Source organism: Pristiophorus japonicus, chromosome 7, assembly GCF_044704955.1.
Source record: "Pristiophorus japonicus isolate sPriJap1 chromosome 7, sPriJap1.hap1, whole genome shotgun sequence".
Classification (NCBI taxonomy): Eukaryota; Metazoa; Chordata; class Chondrichthyes; family Pristiophoridae; genus Pristiophorus; species Pristiophorus japonicus.
Genome location: NC_091983.1, coordinates 181,985,329 through 182,000,655, shown reverse-complemented (window position 1 = coordinate 182,000,655; position 15,327 = coordinate 181,985,329).

The following is a 15,327-nucleotide window of genomic DNA, read 5'->3' as shown; positions in this document are numbered from 1 at the left end:
CCAGGTCTTAAACAAGTTACCCTTGCTGTTCGAACCAGGCATCAGGAAGTTCCAAGGAACAAAAGTGCAGATCCACCTAATTCCGGGGGCGCGACCCATCAATCACAAGACGAGAGCAGTACCGTACATGATGAGAGAGAGGGTGGAGATCGAGCTGGACCGGCTGCAACGAGAGGGCATCATTTCGCCGATCGAATTCAATGAGTGGGCCAGTCCGATTGTTCCAGTCCTCAAGGGAGACCATCAGAATCTGTGGTGATTACAAAGTAACTATCAATCATTTCTCCTTGCAGGACCAATACCCACTACCAAAGGCAGACAACCTTTTTGCGACGCTGGTGGGAGGAAAGATGTGCACGAAGTGGACTTGACCTCAGCCTACATGATGCAGGAGCTGGAGGAATCATCGAAGGACCTCACCTGCATCAACACGCACAAAGGTCTCTTCATTTACAACAGATACCCATTTGGGATTCGATCAGCCGCACCGATATTCCAGGGAAACATGGAAAGCTTACTGAGGTCGGTCCCGTACACCGTGGTCTTCCAGGACGACACCTTGGTTACAGTTGGGACAAGTTGAGCATCTGCAGAACATGGAGGAGGTTCTCAGTCGGCTCAACCACGTGGGGCTCAGGTTAAAACGCTCGAAGTGCATTTTCCTGCCACCTGAAGTGGCATTTCTAGGGAGAAGAATCGCGGCGGACGGCATCAGGCCCACCGATTCGAAGAAGGAGGCAATCGAGGATGCACCGAGGCCACAGAACTTGACGGAGCTGCGGTCGTTTCTAGGACTCCTGAACTACTTTGGTAACTTCTTACTGGGTCATAAGAACATAATAATTAGGAACAGGAGTAGGCCATCGAGCCCCTCAAGCCTGTCAGCACACTGTTAGAATCATTGCATGCCTTACTGCGTAAAGGAAACAAATGGGTATGGGGTAAAAGCCAAGAAAATGCCTTTGTAAAAGCTAGAAAGCTGTTATGCTCAAACAAATTGCTTGTGTTGTATGAACCATGTTAGCGTTTGGTACTAGCATGTGATGCGTCATCATACGGTGTCGTGTATTGCAACAAGCTAATGAATCTGGGAAAATGCAACCGATTGCTTATGCATCCAGAAGTCTGTCTAGGCTGAGAGGGCCTACAGCATGATTGAAAAAGAAGTGTTAGATGTGTTTATGTGGTAAAGAAAATACATCAATATCTGTTCGGACTCAAATTTGAATTGGAAACTGACCATAAGCCACTGATATCTCTCTTTTCTGGAAGGAAGGGGATAAATACGACTGCATCGGCCCGCATCCAGAGATGGGTGCTCACGTTGTCCGCATACAACTACACCATCTGCCACAGGCCAGGCACAGAAAACTGTGCCGATGCTCTCAGTATTGGGGGTGGAAATGGCATAGCCCGCAGATTTAGTCATGGTAATGGAAGCATTCGAGAGGGAGCAATCACCTGTTACCGCCTGACAGATTAGAACCTGGATGAGCCAGGACCCCTTGCTGTCCTTAGTAAAAAACTGTGTGCTTCACGGGAGTTGGTCCAGTGTCCCATTAGAAATGCAGGAAGAGATAAAGTCATACCAGCGGCGCAAAGATGAAATGTCTATAGAGGCAGACTGCCTTCTGTGTGGTAATCGGGTAGTGGTACGCAAAAAGGGCAGGGACACTTTCATTAGTGATCTTCACAGTACTCACCCAGGCATTGTAATGATGAAAGCGATAGCCAGGTCCCACGTGTGGTGGCCCGGTATCGATGCGGACTTAGAGTCCTGCGTGCACAAATGTAACACATGTTCACAGTTAAGCAATGCACCCAGGGAGGTGCCACTAAGTTTATGGTCTTGGCCCTCCAAACCATGGTCTAGAGTCCATGTCGACTATGTAGGCCCATTCTTGGGTAAAATGTTCCTAGTAGTTGTCGATGCGTACTCCAAATGGATTGAATGTGAGATAATGTCGGCAAGCACGTCCGCTGCCACTACTGAAAGCCTGCGGGCCATGTTTGCCACGCACAGCCTGCCTGATGTCTTTGTGAGGGATAACGGGCTGTGTTTCACCAGTGCCGAGTTCAAAGAATTCATGACCCACAATGGGATCAAACATTTTACATCTGCCCCGTTCAAACCAGCATCCAGTGGTCAGGTAGAGTTAGCAGTGCAAACAATCAAACAGAGCTTGAAGAGGATAACTGAAGGCTCACTGCAGACTCACCTATACCAAGTCCTGCTTAGTTACCGCATGAGACCCCACTCACTCACTGGGATTCCACCCGCTGAACTGCTCATGAAAAGGGCACTTAAGACAAGGTTCTCGTTAGTCCACCCTGATCTACACGAGCAGGTACAGAGCAGGCGGCTTCAACAAAGTACATATCATGATAGCGCAAATGTGTAACGTGAAATTTAAATTAATGATCTTGTATTTGTGTTGAACTATGGACAAGGTCCCAAGTTGCTTTTCGGCACTATTGTGGCCAAAAAGGGGAGTAGGGTGTTTCGGGTCAAACTTTCAAATGGACTCATCTACAGGAAACACTTGGACCAAACTAAACTCAAATTCACGGACTATCCAGAGCAACCCCCATTAGACCCTACCTTTTTTGACCCCCCAACACATACACCAGTGGCAACCGACACTGCGGTTGACCACGAAGCAGAACCCATCACCTGCAGCAGCCCAGCAGGACTCACCAAACCAGGCAGCCCAGCAAGGCCAGCTGCACAGCAGCCCAGCGAGGGCCCAACAAACCATTTACCAAAACCAGCATTTGCACTGAGTCGATCAACCAAGGAAAGAAAGGCCTCAGATCGACTCACCTTGTAAATAGTTACACTATTGACTTTGGGGTGGGGGCGGGGGGGGGGAGGAGGGGGGGAGTGTTGTTATATATGTAAACCTGTAAATAACCACCAGAGGGCTCATCCCCTGGAATGCCAAGGGATCCCACAATCCCTTGGGAGCACCTGTCCTTAAGGAGGCCTCTCAGACTAGAGAGGCACTCTGGAGACCTGTAATAAAAGACTGAGGTCACACTTTACTTTGAGCTCACAGTATCTGGTCAGACTCTTTATTCATACATAATAGTAACTAAGGTGGATCCGTAGGCTAACTATGACTATTGATAGATGTGCATGTGTGTGTGTTTTTAATAAACTGTTCCGAATTGTTTGAAAAGAATCGTCTCGCTGTCCATTTAATGCCAGAGATTTAGAAACCTTACACACCCGCCGAGATGCCGGATTGGTAAGGGGCGGCAATTGGCGGAAGCAGGGGGGAGGACCGCCACGTGGAAGCTGTTCTTACCCCAACAGTTGATATGAAGACATTAAAGAAAAGTTTAGTGAACATCTTTAAAAAAAAAATTTTACACCGACTTACCTGCATGGGCTCCCCTGAAGGTGTTCCAGTGCGTTTTTTTTGGTAATGTTTTTTTATTTTCACAGTTCCCCCCTCCCTGGGCCCAACTCCATCCTCGGCGGCACTTGGGTGGGCAGCTCATTTTCCGCCGAGGTTGAGAGCTCCCGCCCGCTGCCACCCAGTTTGACGGCATAAGCTGTTATTTTGCCGTCGGGCGGTACTGTCACATCTTTGAGAGGAATCTTTCAGGCAAAGTACCGCCTGGTCTCTCGCCGGCCATCGGCTGTCCTTTGGGCGGCAAATGGGTGGGCCTTGCAGCTCATGAAAACCGGGACCTATATGTTGTGATACACAAGGTATCACAATTGTGTGGGACAGGCTCGATGGACCAAATGGTCTTTACCTATCCGTCATTGTTCGTATGTAAAGTGTTTATTTTGGCATCACAATGTGTGAACTGCAGAAAACAATATTCAGCAGCCCAATGGCACGGGTGTTTTTTTTCAACCTGCCAGAAGACCTAAGGGTTCAGAAATATGCAAGGCCCTCTACACCAGCTGTTAGAAAATTATTCAAATGTTTTCAGTTTATTTGTGGGATGCAAGCAATAAAAATTGAAAGTGGTTTCCTCATAATACCAGCACCCATTCGATGTCTTGTGCCCAGTGACCCATCACGATTTTTACGGAGCAAAAATCACCCACTGAAAACCAGTGAGAGCCTGATAAGTATATTTAAATTGGAGTAAATATATTTAAATATTTAAGATAAAGGTACGCGGAGTCAGAGGAAATGTATTAGCATGGATCGAGAATTGGCTGGCTAACAGAAAGCAGGGAGTCGGGATAAATGGGTCCTTTTCGTATTGGAAATCAGTGGTTAGTGATGTGCCACAGGGATCGGTGCTGGGACTACAACTGTTTACAATATACATAGATGACCTGCAAGAGAGGACAGAGTGTAGTGTAACAAAATTTTCAGATGACACAAAGATTAGTGGGAAAGCGAGTTGTGTAGAGGACACAGAGAGGCTGCAAAGAGATTTAGATAGGTTAAGCGAATGGGCTAAGGTTTGGCAGATGGAATACAATGTCGGAAAGTGTGAGGTCATCCACCTTGGGAAAAAAAACAGTAAAAGGGAATATTATTTGAATGGGGAGAAATTACAACATGCTGCGGTGCATAGGGACCTGGGGGTCCTTGTGCATGAATCCCAAAAAGTTAGTTTGTAGGTGCAGCAGGTAATCAGGAAGGCGAATGGAATGTTGGCCTTCATTGCGAGAGGGATGGAGTACAAAAGCAGGGAGGTCCTGCTGCAACTGTGTAGGGTATTGGTGAGGCCGCACCTGGAGTACTGCGTGCAGTTTTGGTCACCTTACTTATGGAAGGATATACTAGCTTTGGAGGGGGTACAGAGACGATTCACTAGGCTGATTCCGGAGATGAGGGGGTTACCTTATGATGATAGATTGAGTAGACTGGGTCTTTACTCGTTGGAGTTCAGAAGGATAAGGGGTGATCTTATAGAAACATTTAAAATAATGAAAGGGATAGATAAGATAGAGGCAGAGAGGTTGTTTCTGGTCGGGGAGACTGGAACTAGGGGGCACAGCCTCAAAATACGGGGGAGCCAATTTAAAACTGAGTTGAGAAGGAATTTCTTCTCCCAGAGGGTTGTGAATCTGTGGAATTCTCTGCCCAAGGAAGCAGTTGAGGCTAGCTCATTGAATGTATTCAAGTCACGGATAGATAGATTTTTAACCAATAAGGGAATTAAAGGTTACGGCGAGCGGGCGGATAAGTGGAGCTGAGTCCACGGCCAGATCAGCCATGATCTTGTTGAATGGCGGAGCAGGCTCGAGGGGCTAGATGGCCTACTCCTGTTTCTAATTCTTATGTTCTTATGTTCTTCTGTCCCATGATGTAAATTGGACCCCGATGTGATTTTAATTGGATGGCTAACCCGTTTAGTAATGTATTGTGGGATTGGCCTCAGAAACAGTCTGACACAACTGGAGCAAAGTTTAAAAGAGCACTCCGTTCACTCAGATTAATAGAATCTTTGTGCTTTGCTGATTAAGGCATTTCCAAGACATTTCAGAACTTGGAGATGGCGTCATTTTGATTTGTTTGCCTAACTCACTCTGACAAAACATTTTTAGCTTATCATGGGCGCTATTTTCACTTCTTTATTCTGGATGGATGAACAGTTCAAGGAAATTCAGCCACCACAGCAACAGCCTCAGCAACCAGGTCTTTACATAGAAGCCCTTGCCCAGCCCACAGGGTCTATCAATAAAAACAAAATGCTGGAAAACACTCAACAGGTCAGGCAGCATCTGCCCGAGAGAGAAACAGAGATAACATTCCAGGTCAGTGACCTTTCATCAGAACTGTACTGCTGAAAGGTCATCGACCTGAGGTGGACCTCTCCTGGCCTTGCACCTCACACGATTTTTGTGTGGCGCTTTGTCCGGCAGAACTCCGGCGAGAGTTAGTGGATGGCTACTGAAAGGAGCGTGCAGATGTGTGTGGGGCTTGTGCTGGGAGGGCCATAGGCTGAGAGTGAAAAGAAGCAAGATGCAATCAGGATGAGAAAGTGTTGAACAGGAAGTAAGAACGTGGAGTGTGAGGTGAGCACGAATCCTAAGAGAAGTTGGTGATTGTGTAAATGGTTGGAGGTAGGAGGAGCATGGTGCTAGTGGCTGGTGTGAATGAAACAAGGAAGAAGTGGGTGTGTGTTTGTAATGAAGATGAGAGGTGGTGTAGTGTTCAGTAACACTGCACTGACCACACTCGACCAGTTTAGTTGGGCAGGCCACATTGTTCGCATGCCTGACACAAGACTTCCAAAGCAAGCGCTCTACTCGGAACTCCTATATGCCAATTGAGCCCCAGGTGGGCAGAGGAAACGTTACAAGGACACCCTCAAAGCCTCCTTGATAAAATGCAACATCCCCATCGACACCTGGGAGTCCCTGGCCAAAGACCGCCCTAAGTGGAGGAAGAGCATCCGAGAAGTCGCTGAGAACCTTGAGTCTCATCGCCGAGAGCATGCAGAAAACAAGCACAAGCAGTGGAAGGAGCATGCGACAAACCAGTCCCACCCACCCTTTACTTCAATGACTGTCTGTCCCATCTGTGACAGAGGCTGTAATTCCCATATTGGACTGTTCAGTCACCTAAGAACTCACTTTTAGAGTGGAAGCAAATCTTCCTCAATTTCGAGGGATTGCCTATGTTGATGATGAGTCTTCAGTTCAATAACAGAATTGCCTAGAATTTTTGCAGGGTTTCCCCCATCTGCTGCTGTAACGTCGGCATAAATGGGCAGAAACCCTGTATCAAATGGTGCCAACAGCATTTACATAATTTATCTAAGGTTTCTGTTGATCTTCTGCCGAAGTTACATTAGGAGCTTGGGGAGTTCCTGTGGAAATTCTCCCACGTACAAATTCATCACTTAAGTCTTCCAATAGTAAATTGGATAGAATTCACCATCTAAAAAACAGCAAATGATTTTTATTAATGAGTCTAATTCAATCCCTGCTAACAGTAAAAAAAAAGTTAAATTGGCATAGATCCACAAAGCAGACATGGAAGTCAAACCAACACCTAAAACAGATGATCTGGTCATATTTTCAGTTGCTGTTTGTGGGAGCTTGCTATGCGCAAATTAGCTGCCGTGCTTCCTACATTACAACAATGAATACAACTCAGAAGGACTTAATTGACTGTGAAGCACTTTGGGATATCCAAAGGTTGTGAAGGATGCTATACAGATGCAAGTTCTTGCTTTCTTAACAAATCCATGCTTTGTGCAAACTACCAGCTGTGTTTCCTATATTACAACTGTGGCTATATTTTGGCCCAGATTTTGTGGTGATAATAACGGTGAGGTTATCAGCGCTCACCTTTATTACAGTGTAAATCGGACAGCAACTTCTGGTGTCCGCTCATGCGCAGTTAAACATGGAAACCCGGAGGTTGCTGTCAGAGCTACCCCGCTCCTCCACAGGGAGCGCTGTTGCAGACCTCACTGATAGACTCAGCATTGAAATGAATGCAACGGTTTGAACTTGGGGTACTTGCCCACTAGTTCCACACTAAAAGCAGCTGAAAAATTTAGAACAGGTGTAATCAGAATAAGTAGGTCCGAAATTGCTCCTTTCCTTAAGGCCTGTTACCACTGCAAGTCGGCGGCCACGCTACGGGGTGGAATGGCCGCCGACTTTTGGTGGTATGGCCGCTGCTAGCCCAATTGCCCTCCCGAATTTTCCCAGCAGTGCCCTGATCCCCACCATATCGCTCTTCTGCTGCCGATCGGTGTTAAGCGTACCGCCGATCTAACCCCCCGACGGCGATATTTCCCTCAGAAAATCTTTGGCCCACCACGCGGTGTCAAAACAAGCTTTCACCCAGTGGTCCAATGAGGCTGTGGCCTTTTGTAGCGGCCATGCGGCTTCCCTTAAAGGGGAGGGTTCACTGCCGCTGCTGCCGTGATCTTTTTTGTCTGCCGACTGCCAGGTCAGCCCGACAGTTACGCCCCTGGATTTGGCCAGGCCGCCAACAGGCAGTTTGGCACCCCCTATTGGGTGCCAGGCAGCTGGCCCTGCCAAAACCCTCCCTGGTGGCCCAGTGGACCGGTTTAAAAAGCGCAGAGGCTGTCCCCTTTAAATGAAGGGGAGAACCATAGTGACACGGCGCCACAATGATGTCATTGTGGCGGTGAATGTGCACTGCCCCCAACTTCCGCCCCTCAGTTGCTGTCACCGCCGTGTCTTTTCCCCTCAGGTGTAGTCACTGGCCCCGTTATGACCGACTTCCGGATATAAACAATAAAAAAACAAAGAGCACAATTTCCCGAAAGTGTTGACCTGAACCGCAGCTGCGATAAAAAAAACATCGGAATGGGGTGGGAGCGCCTTGTTTCAGGCGGGGGGCATTTTGTATCCTAGTGAGTTTTTAATGGCGACATAATTACTGCCAAACAACCTCTCTGGTCCTGAAAAATGTATTTTCTATTTGTGGAGTCTCATTCCCTCAAAAGAAAATTAGTGTTGGAGATTTAAAATTAAAATACAATTAAAATCATTTTTTTTTAACTTTTTCTCTCTGTCTCTTTTATCTCTCTCCCTTACTCCATTTGTATTTCCCAACCTTTATTTTGCATTCTCCACATGATTTAAATCTAACTTTTCATTCTTGGTTTATAGTTCCTGGTTTAGACTCTGTGGCCTAGAAATTCATTTGCCCCTGATAATGGGCGTGTGAACTGCGATATGCAAGCAACTCATGCTCTTCAGAGGACTACAAGCAGCACGCCAATTTCATGCTGCCTGCTCATTTGCATGATTGTGTCGTTCAGCCAGCGCTGAATGAACCACTGAGTGACTGAATGCTCAGCAAGGGGCTTAAGTTCATGTGAGGCTAGTACCAATTAAAGCTAGCCTGCTCGACTTAAAGGCAGTCTGCACCTCTGAAAGGGGAGGTGCATTCTGTCTACAGATCATCATTCAAGTGACCTGGACGCAGTGCACGAAGATGTGTAATGACCTCAAATGAGTGGTTAAGGTCAGTTAATTAATCTTCAAATGCCATATCCCATAATCTGCGCCTCTACCCTCACACACTACTCAATGCACCAAACCCACATCACTCATCGACCAACAATCTCTACCAAACACAACTCATACCTCAAATTCATTGCTTTACTTCACCCTCACACACTTACCACTACTGCAAAACTTATATCCACATCGCACAGCTTGTACACACTGTCAGCTGTTCAACCATGACAGACACATCATCCAAACACATTGCACCATACTCACTGACACACTTCCTTTCTCTTGCAGCAAAAGGTGGCGCATAATCAGTGCCAGCAGTATCTAACCAGTGGGAGATAGGCTCACTTGCATCACCTCACCCCCTTAGAGGGTACGTTGCAGTCCATTATTGGTGGGGCCATCACTGAGCCCATGGCCAGTGACAGATTTGAAAGAGTACAAGATACCGGTATCCTAATATGTTATCCACCTTCTCATATCCCACTTCCCCCTCATCCCACAATCTCTTCTGATTTGCAATTGAACACAGTGTAAGCATGCACCTCTTGTTTTCCCCTTCTTCCCTCACCACTGCCCTACCCTTGCGCTTTTCTCATTTCATATACCCAAGAAATCCAACCTGCTCAGCCAGTGATTGTAGAAGAAGAGGGAGAGGAGAGTGATGAAGAAGCAGAAACACCAAGATCGCATCTGGCACGGCCCACACCAAAATTGTGCACATGCGGCTCGGATGCCATTTTCCACGCAGACCAGCATTCGTAATGTCCAAACAATGGGCGCTATTCAATCAAATGTTTAGCCCTGTGTGCCTCAGTGAGAATTCATCTTTCTGATTGGTTCAAGGGCCTCACAGTTACTTGGCCTGCTCACAGTCCCCTCAGATCCTGTATAGAGGGTGCCACACAGGAACAGACACCCGATGACAGTAAGTCTGCTCTCTAAAGCCGGCAGGAACTTTGTGGGCATCTGTCAGTGAGGTGAATAGCAAGAAAGAAAAGATAGACTGAATAGTGCCTTTCATGGCCTCAGGGTGTTCCAAAACGATTTGTTAACTTCATGCGTTTGAAAATACTTGAGATGTTTTTAATTGGTCTTGTTCAGGTGTCTCCTGTTTCCTTGGTGTCTGTAGTCCATACATTTAAATATAGAATCACTTCACTGAGAACTAATGCTGCCTCTATGCATCTGTGTAAATAAATGAGGAAGTAGACCCAATACTGCGTCACTTGCAGTCCAAATATCCTATTATTTATTCACCCTCTAGTAATTATAATCTCCTGTCTTTACAATTGTGAGTTTCAAGAGTGGTGAAAATGATAACATTTTCCATCATGGATCTATTTGTGTCAAGCACTGTTTTGCAAGATATGGGCTTAGGCATCTCACAGCAGTTTCATGTGGGAAGTCCGCATCTCCTCCTCTGCAGAACAGCACCCTTCACTGCAATGGCTAACATTTTCATTCAGCACAGGCTCAGCATGGGCATCTTAGGCCAAAGATTCTCATGCACTGATCACTATTAGGACTGTAAACACCCATTCACTGGAATGAAGCTGACAGAAATCACTGAACTTTGATTAACTTCAATCTGTCAGCAAGGGAACCTTTGCCACACGATATCCATTCTGTACTTAGATTCAATTGTGTGGCTGCATTTGCTAAGATGACAAAATATAACGGTAATCCTGCCAGTCTTGAACCCTCCATCACTATTTTGATGAACATTTCATTTTAGAGTGACTGATTTTTCCACATCCCGATAAAATGAATTAAGTTGGAATTAATATTCTGCTTCTTAACTACATGCTTGCAGCTGATTAATTGGTGACTAGCGTCTGGCTAAAAATGATTTGTCAATCATTTTATCCTTCGTGCCTTGATGTTTAATTGCGTTTTTTATTTTGTAGTATGGACCAGTAATAATTTGTAGGAGTTGGTGCATCCATATTAAATCAACTCAATTAGCTGTGCCATTTAAAGCTTTATCTCATCAGTGCAGATGAAAAGGATTTCTGTTCGAAGGTGCAAGAATTCAAAAGTCGAACTGATTTTCAGGTGCATTGATTAATTTTTCTCTTTTCCTGCTATATTGTACCAACACAGGTAAGGAAATTACAGGGGTGTCAGCCAATTCATTTTTGTTTTTCCCCCTTGTAGTTTCCGCAGTATAGTTAACTATGTATCTCCCTATGTAATGTGTAATGGACTCACTGTTTAATCCACAAAGCAAACCTCCCCCACCCCCGCCACCCCGCGCCCCCCCCCACCCCGCCCCACAGCCCCCCCCGCCCGCCCGTCTGAAGCAAAACAACCAGTCAACTAGTGTATAATTGCACTGTAGCTCAGGGCATTCGCAGTGCAGAGAATGCTGTTGTAAGATAAAACTGGGTTTTAAATGTTCTCTCCCATACTGTTATATTTATGAATGTTTCTTGTAATGCCACATTGGAAATATCACACGGACATAAGACAGCACTCAGTATAGCTTGAATTCAAGCTAAATCAAAAAATGTGTGCTAACAATCACTGCAACAAAACTTTAAGATAGAAAAATAATGAAGACCCTTGGGTAGATATTAGTCTGGGCCTGCAGCACTGCTGGAGGTGCTATTCCGTTGTACTGTGGTCTGCATTTCTGCCCTTTTGAGCATCCCTGATTATAACTGCTAAACCATAAGTGGCTGTGCCTTCAATGCCTGTGCCGTAGCCTCTGGACCTCCCTCCCTAAACCTTTCCTCCTGTCTACCTCTCTTTCCTCCTTTAAGGCACTCCTTAAAGCCTACCTCTTTGACCAAGCTTTTGATCATCTGCTGTAGTTTCTTCTTACACAACACAAAAGCAAAATACTGCGGATGCTGGAATCTGAAATAAAAACAGAAAATTCTGGGAATCTCAGCAGGTCAGGCAGCATCTCTGGAGAGAAAAACAGAATTAATGTTTCAGGTCGATGACCCTTAATCAGAACTGGTGAATGTTTGAAATGAACGGATTCTTAAAGATCACTGAAAGGGGGAGGGGAAGAAAGAACAAAAGGGAAGGTCTGTGATAGGGTGGAAGACAGGAGAGATTGGAGTTGGGGGGGGGGGGAGGGGCGGGGGGGGGTTGGAGGCAGCCAAATATGGCCAGAGGTTATGGTCTGAAATTGTTGAACTTGATGTTGAGTCCAGAAGGCTGTAAAGTGCCTAATCAAAAGGTGAGGTGCTCTAATTTCTGCTTATGAGGTTCGGTGTCAATTGTTTTGTTGTTTTCTAATAACACTCCTGTGAAGTACCTTGGGATGTTTTACTACTTTAAAGCTGCTAGATAAATGCAAGTTGTTGTTGTTTTGTTAGCTGGCCTCCAAAATAGGTTTTACAGTTTACTATAGTGCTGCACATTCATTATATTAATGCTGTACTGATTTATATAAAAAATATTATTCTAATTAAGAGTTTATTGTTGATGTTCATACAAAAAGATTTAATGTTAAAGTTATGTGGTCAAGGTAATTGCAATTAATTTTTAATCATTGTGCAACCAAATATTTTTAAGTCAATTAGTTGGATCCACCCCTAATAAGGTGAAGGAAGGATCGGATGCTGACTCTTCAGCGATTCTGGCTATGCAGTACAACCATGGCTGGTACATTATTCCTGCACCTGGGATACAATAAGACTCACATACAAGTACAGAGCCTGTCCAATTTTCCGACCATTTAAATCGAAGCATGGACAGATTGGGAAGGTTCCATTGCAATTGATGATTTGTCATGCTCCCATTTTAACTCTGTATGCTGTCCAGGAGACTGTATAACACCAAGTGCAACAGAGGAGAATCTGCCCCATACCCTCCTCCTCCTCCTTGTTCAGCCTGCTCCCAGTTGCTTTGATGCTGCCTTTTCTCCTCCGTTGGAGGATTAAAAATGAACAGCTTGCCTCAAAAAAATGTCCATTTTATTCTGGTCTCACAACTGATGTCTATATCTCAGAAAACATTATCCAGTGCCCTGCCAACTTTCTTGAAAAATTTGGAATAAAAAAAACGACGATTATTCTGGCGGTCTCCTTGTGCCGTGGAGTGCTAGAATCAAACTGTAGCTTCATTTCTTGACAACAGGCATGATTTTTCAGCTCTGGTAGCCTTTTCTCAGCAATATATTATCTTAGCTTTCATAGTTGACTGACACTTCTCCAGTATCCTGCCTCAGCGAAATGCTAGATCCCAGGCTTTTAATTTTCCTTTCCAGCACCTTACAGATCAAATCTAGCTGTCTGTTCAGCAGCATTATCTTATTCACTGGAGGAGGGCTGAGTTCTGGGAATTAATGTTAAAATCAGAAGCCCATGTTTTTACCATGCAGCACCATGTCAGAGGCTTCAGCCTCTCCGATTATTTTTTTCTTATCTTAAAACTTATTTAGAAGTCGACTTGTTCAGGGTTGTCATTAAAATTTTCAGTTTTTTTCTCACTGTGATCAAAAATAAGGCTAGATGCCCTGTTCGGAAATTTCCACTTTTGCAGAATCCTGATGCATCCTTCAGCATGGCAGCAGTTCCACCTGTCACAAGGGCACATCCCTGACCCTGGCTGATTTTCCGAGGTTAGGGGTCCTTTGCAATTTTCGGTGGACTCCCGTGGGCTCCGCCGGTAAGTCCGGCCAGAGCTGGGATAGAGATTGGTTAGCATGGACCTTGGCTCTGTGCCGAAGTATAGTATCACTGGCAGCCTCTGTGCCGGTCAAAGAATATTTATATTGAATCATAGAATATTACAGCACAGAAGGAGGCCATTCAGCCTATCGTGCCCGTGCTGGCTCTTTGAAAGAACTATCCAATTAGTCCCACACCTCTTCTCTTTCCCCATAGCCCTGCAAAGTATTTATCAAATTTTCTTTTGAAAGTTACTTTTGCCTCTGCTTCCACCACCCTTTAAGGCAATGGAATTCAGATCGAAACAATTCCCTGCATAAAAAAACCCCACCTCGTCTCCCCTCTGGTTCAGTTGAGCATTATCTTAAATCTGTGTTCTTTGGTTACCGACCCTTCTGCCGGTAGAAACAGTTTCTCCTTATTTATTCTACCAAAACCCTTTATAATTTTGAACATCTCGAATAAATCTGATTAAATTTAAAATTCAAGTTTTTTAAAAAGCACCATAACAATCGATCACTGCATAGCAACATGGAACGTGAGGGATGAACCCGTGTCCCTTGCACCTAATGTTTGTTAGGCCCAAATGATGGGAAATTGTTGCACGGCATCTCTGGTATTGGCATGAAAGTAAAATATGCCCACTAATAGATAGGCAGTCTCATTATACAGCCATCGTTACTTCTGGTGGAATATACAAGCAAGGATCTCTGCCTAACTCCACTCAGGTGTTTTGAACAGATTTTATTGACACCCTAATCAAAATAATAGGCTAGAGGGGATTTCCTGAGGGCAATTTTGTCATCGGGAATGAGCTGTTCATGGAACCCTGTAATAATGTTTCTTTCATATCGGTGTTAGCCGTGGCTCAGTGGATAGCACTCAAGCCTCTAAGTCAGAAGTTTATGAGTTCAAGTCCAACTCTAGAGTCTTGAGCACCAATCGAGGCTGACGCTCCAGGGCAGTATTGAGGGAGTGTTGGAAATGTCATCTTTTAGATGAGATGTTCAAATGAGGCCCTGTCTACGCTCTCAGGTGGACATAAAAGATCCTATGGCACTATGTTGAAGAAGAGTAGGGGAGTTATCTCTGGTGTCCTGGCCAATATTTATCCCTCATACATTACTAAATACAAATTATCTGGTCACATAAGTTGGATGAGGGATAAATATTGGCTCAGATGCCAGGGAGAACTCCCCTGCTCTTCTTCACAAGAGTGCTGTGGGATCTTTTATGTTCACCTGAGAGGACAGACAGGGGCTCAGTTTAACATCTCATCCGGAGGACTATCGGCACTGACAGAGATGAGGGATTGGGAGCATTTTCCAATATAAATGGAGGGGAGGGAGGGGTGGGGGCGGCGGGGGTGGAGCCCAGTGTGGAGGTGCCCAAAACTTTCTTCGGGGGCCAGGAGAAGTGCTTCTCTATGTTTTTCACTTACCTCAGGGCCTCCGCTTCTGCTCTGGCTGCTTCTGTTGAGCAGAGTGTCCATGGCCAGAGCCATTACAATGTATCTAGGATCCTACTAAGTGACAGGACACCCGATTTGCAAACATTCATGAGTCAGGCGAGTACCTCACCTGCCCAGGAAAAGAGTTGCGTAAAAAGGACTGGAGAGCCAAAATAGAGTGGTAAGTGCACCACCTTGATTTTAACTCCCTTTCTACCTGGCTTCCATCAGGCTGAGTTAAAACCTCCCCTATTGAGTTTGGAGATTGGATAAGGGCTTCAGCGGCAGCTGGGCTAAGGTAGGGGCAGGGTCAG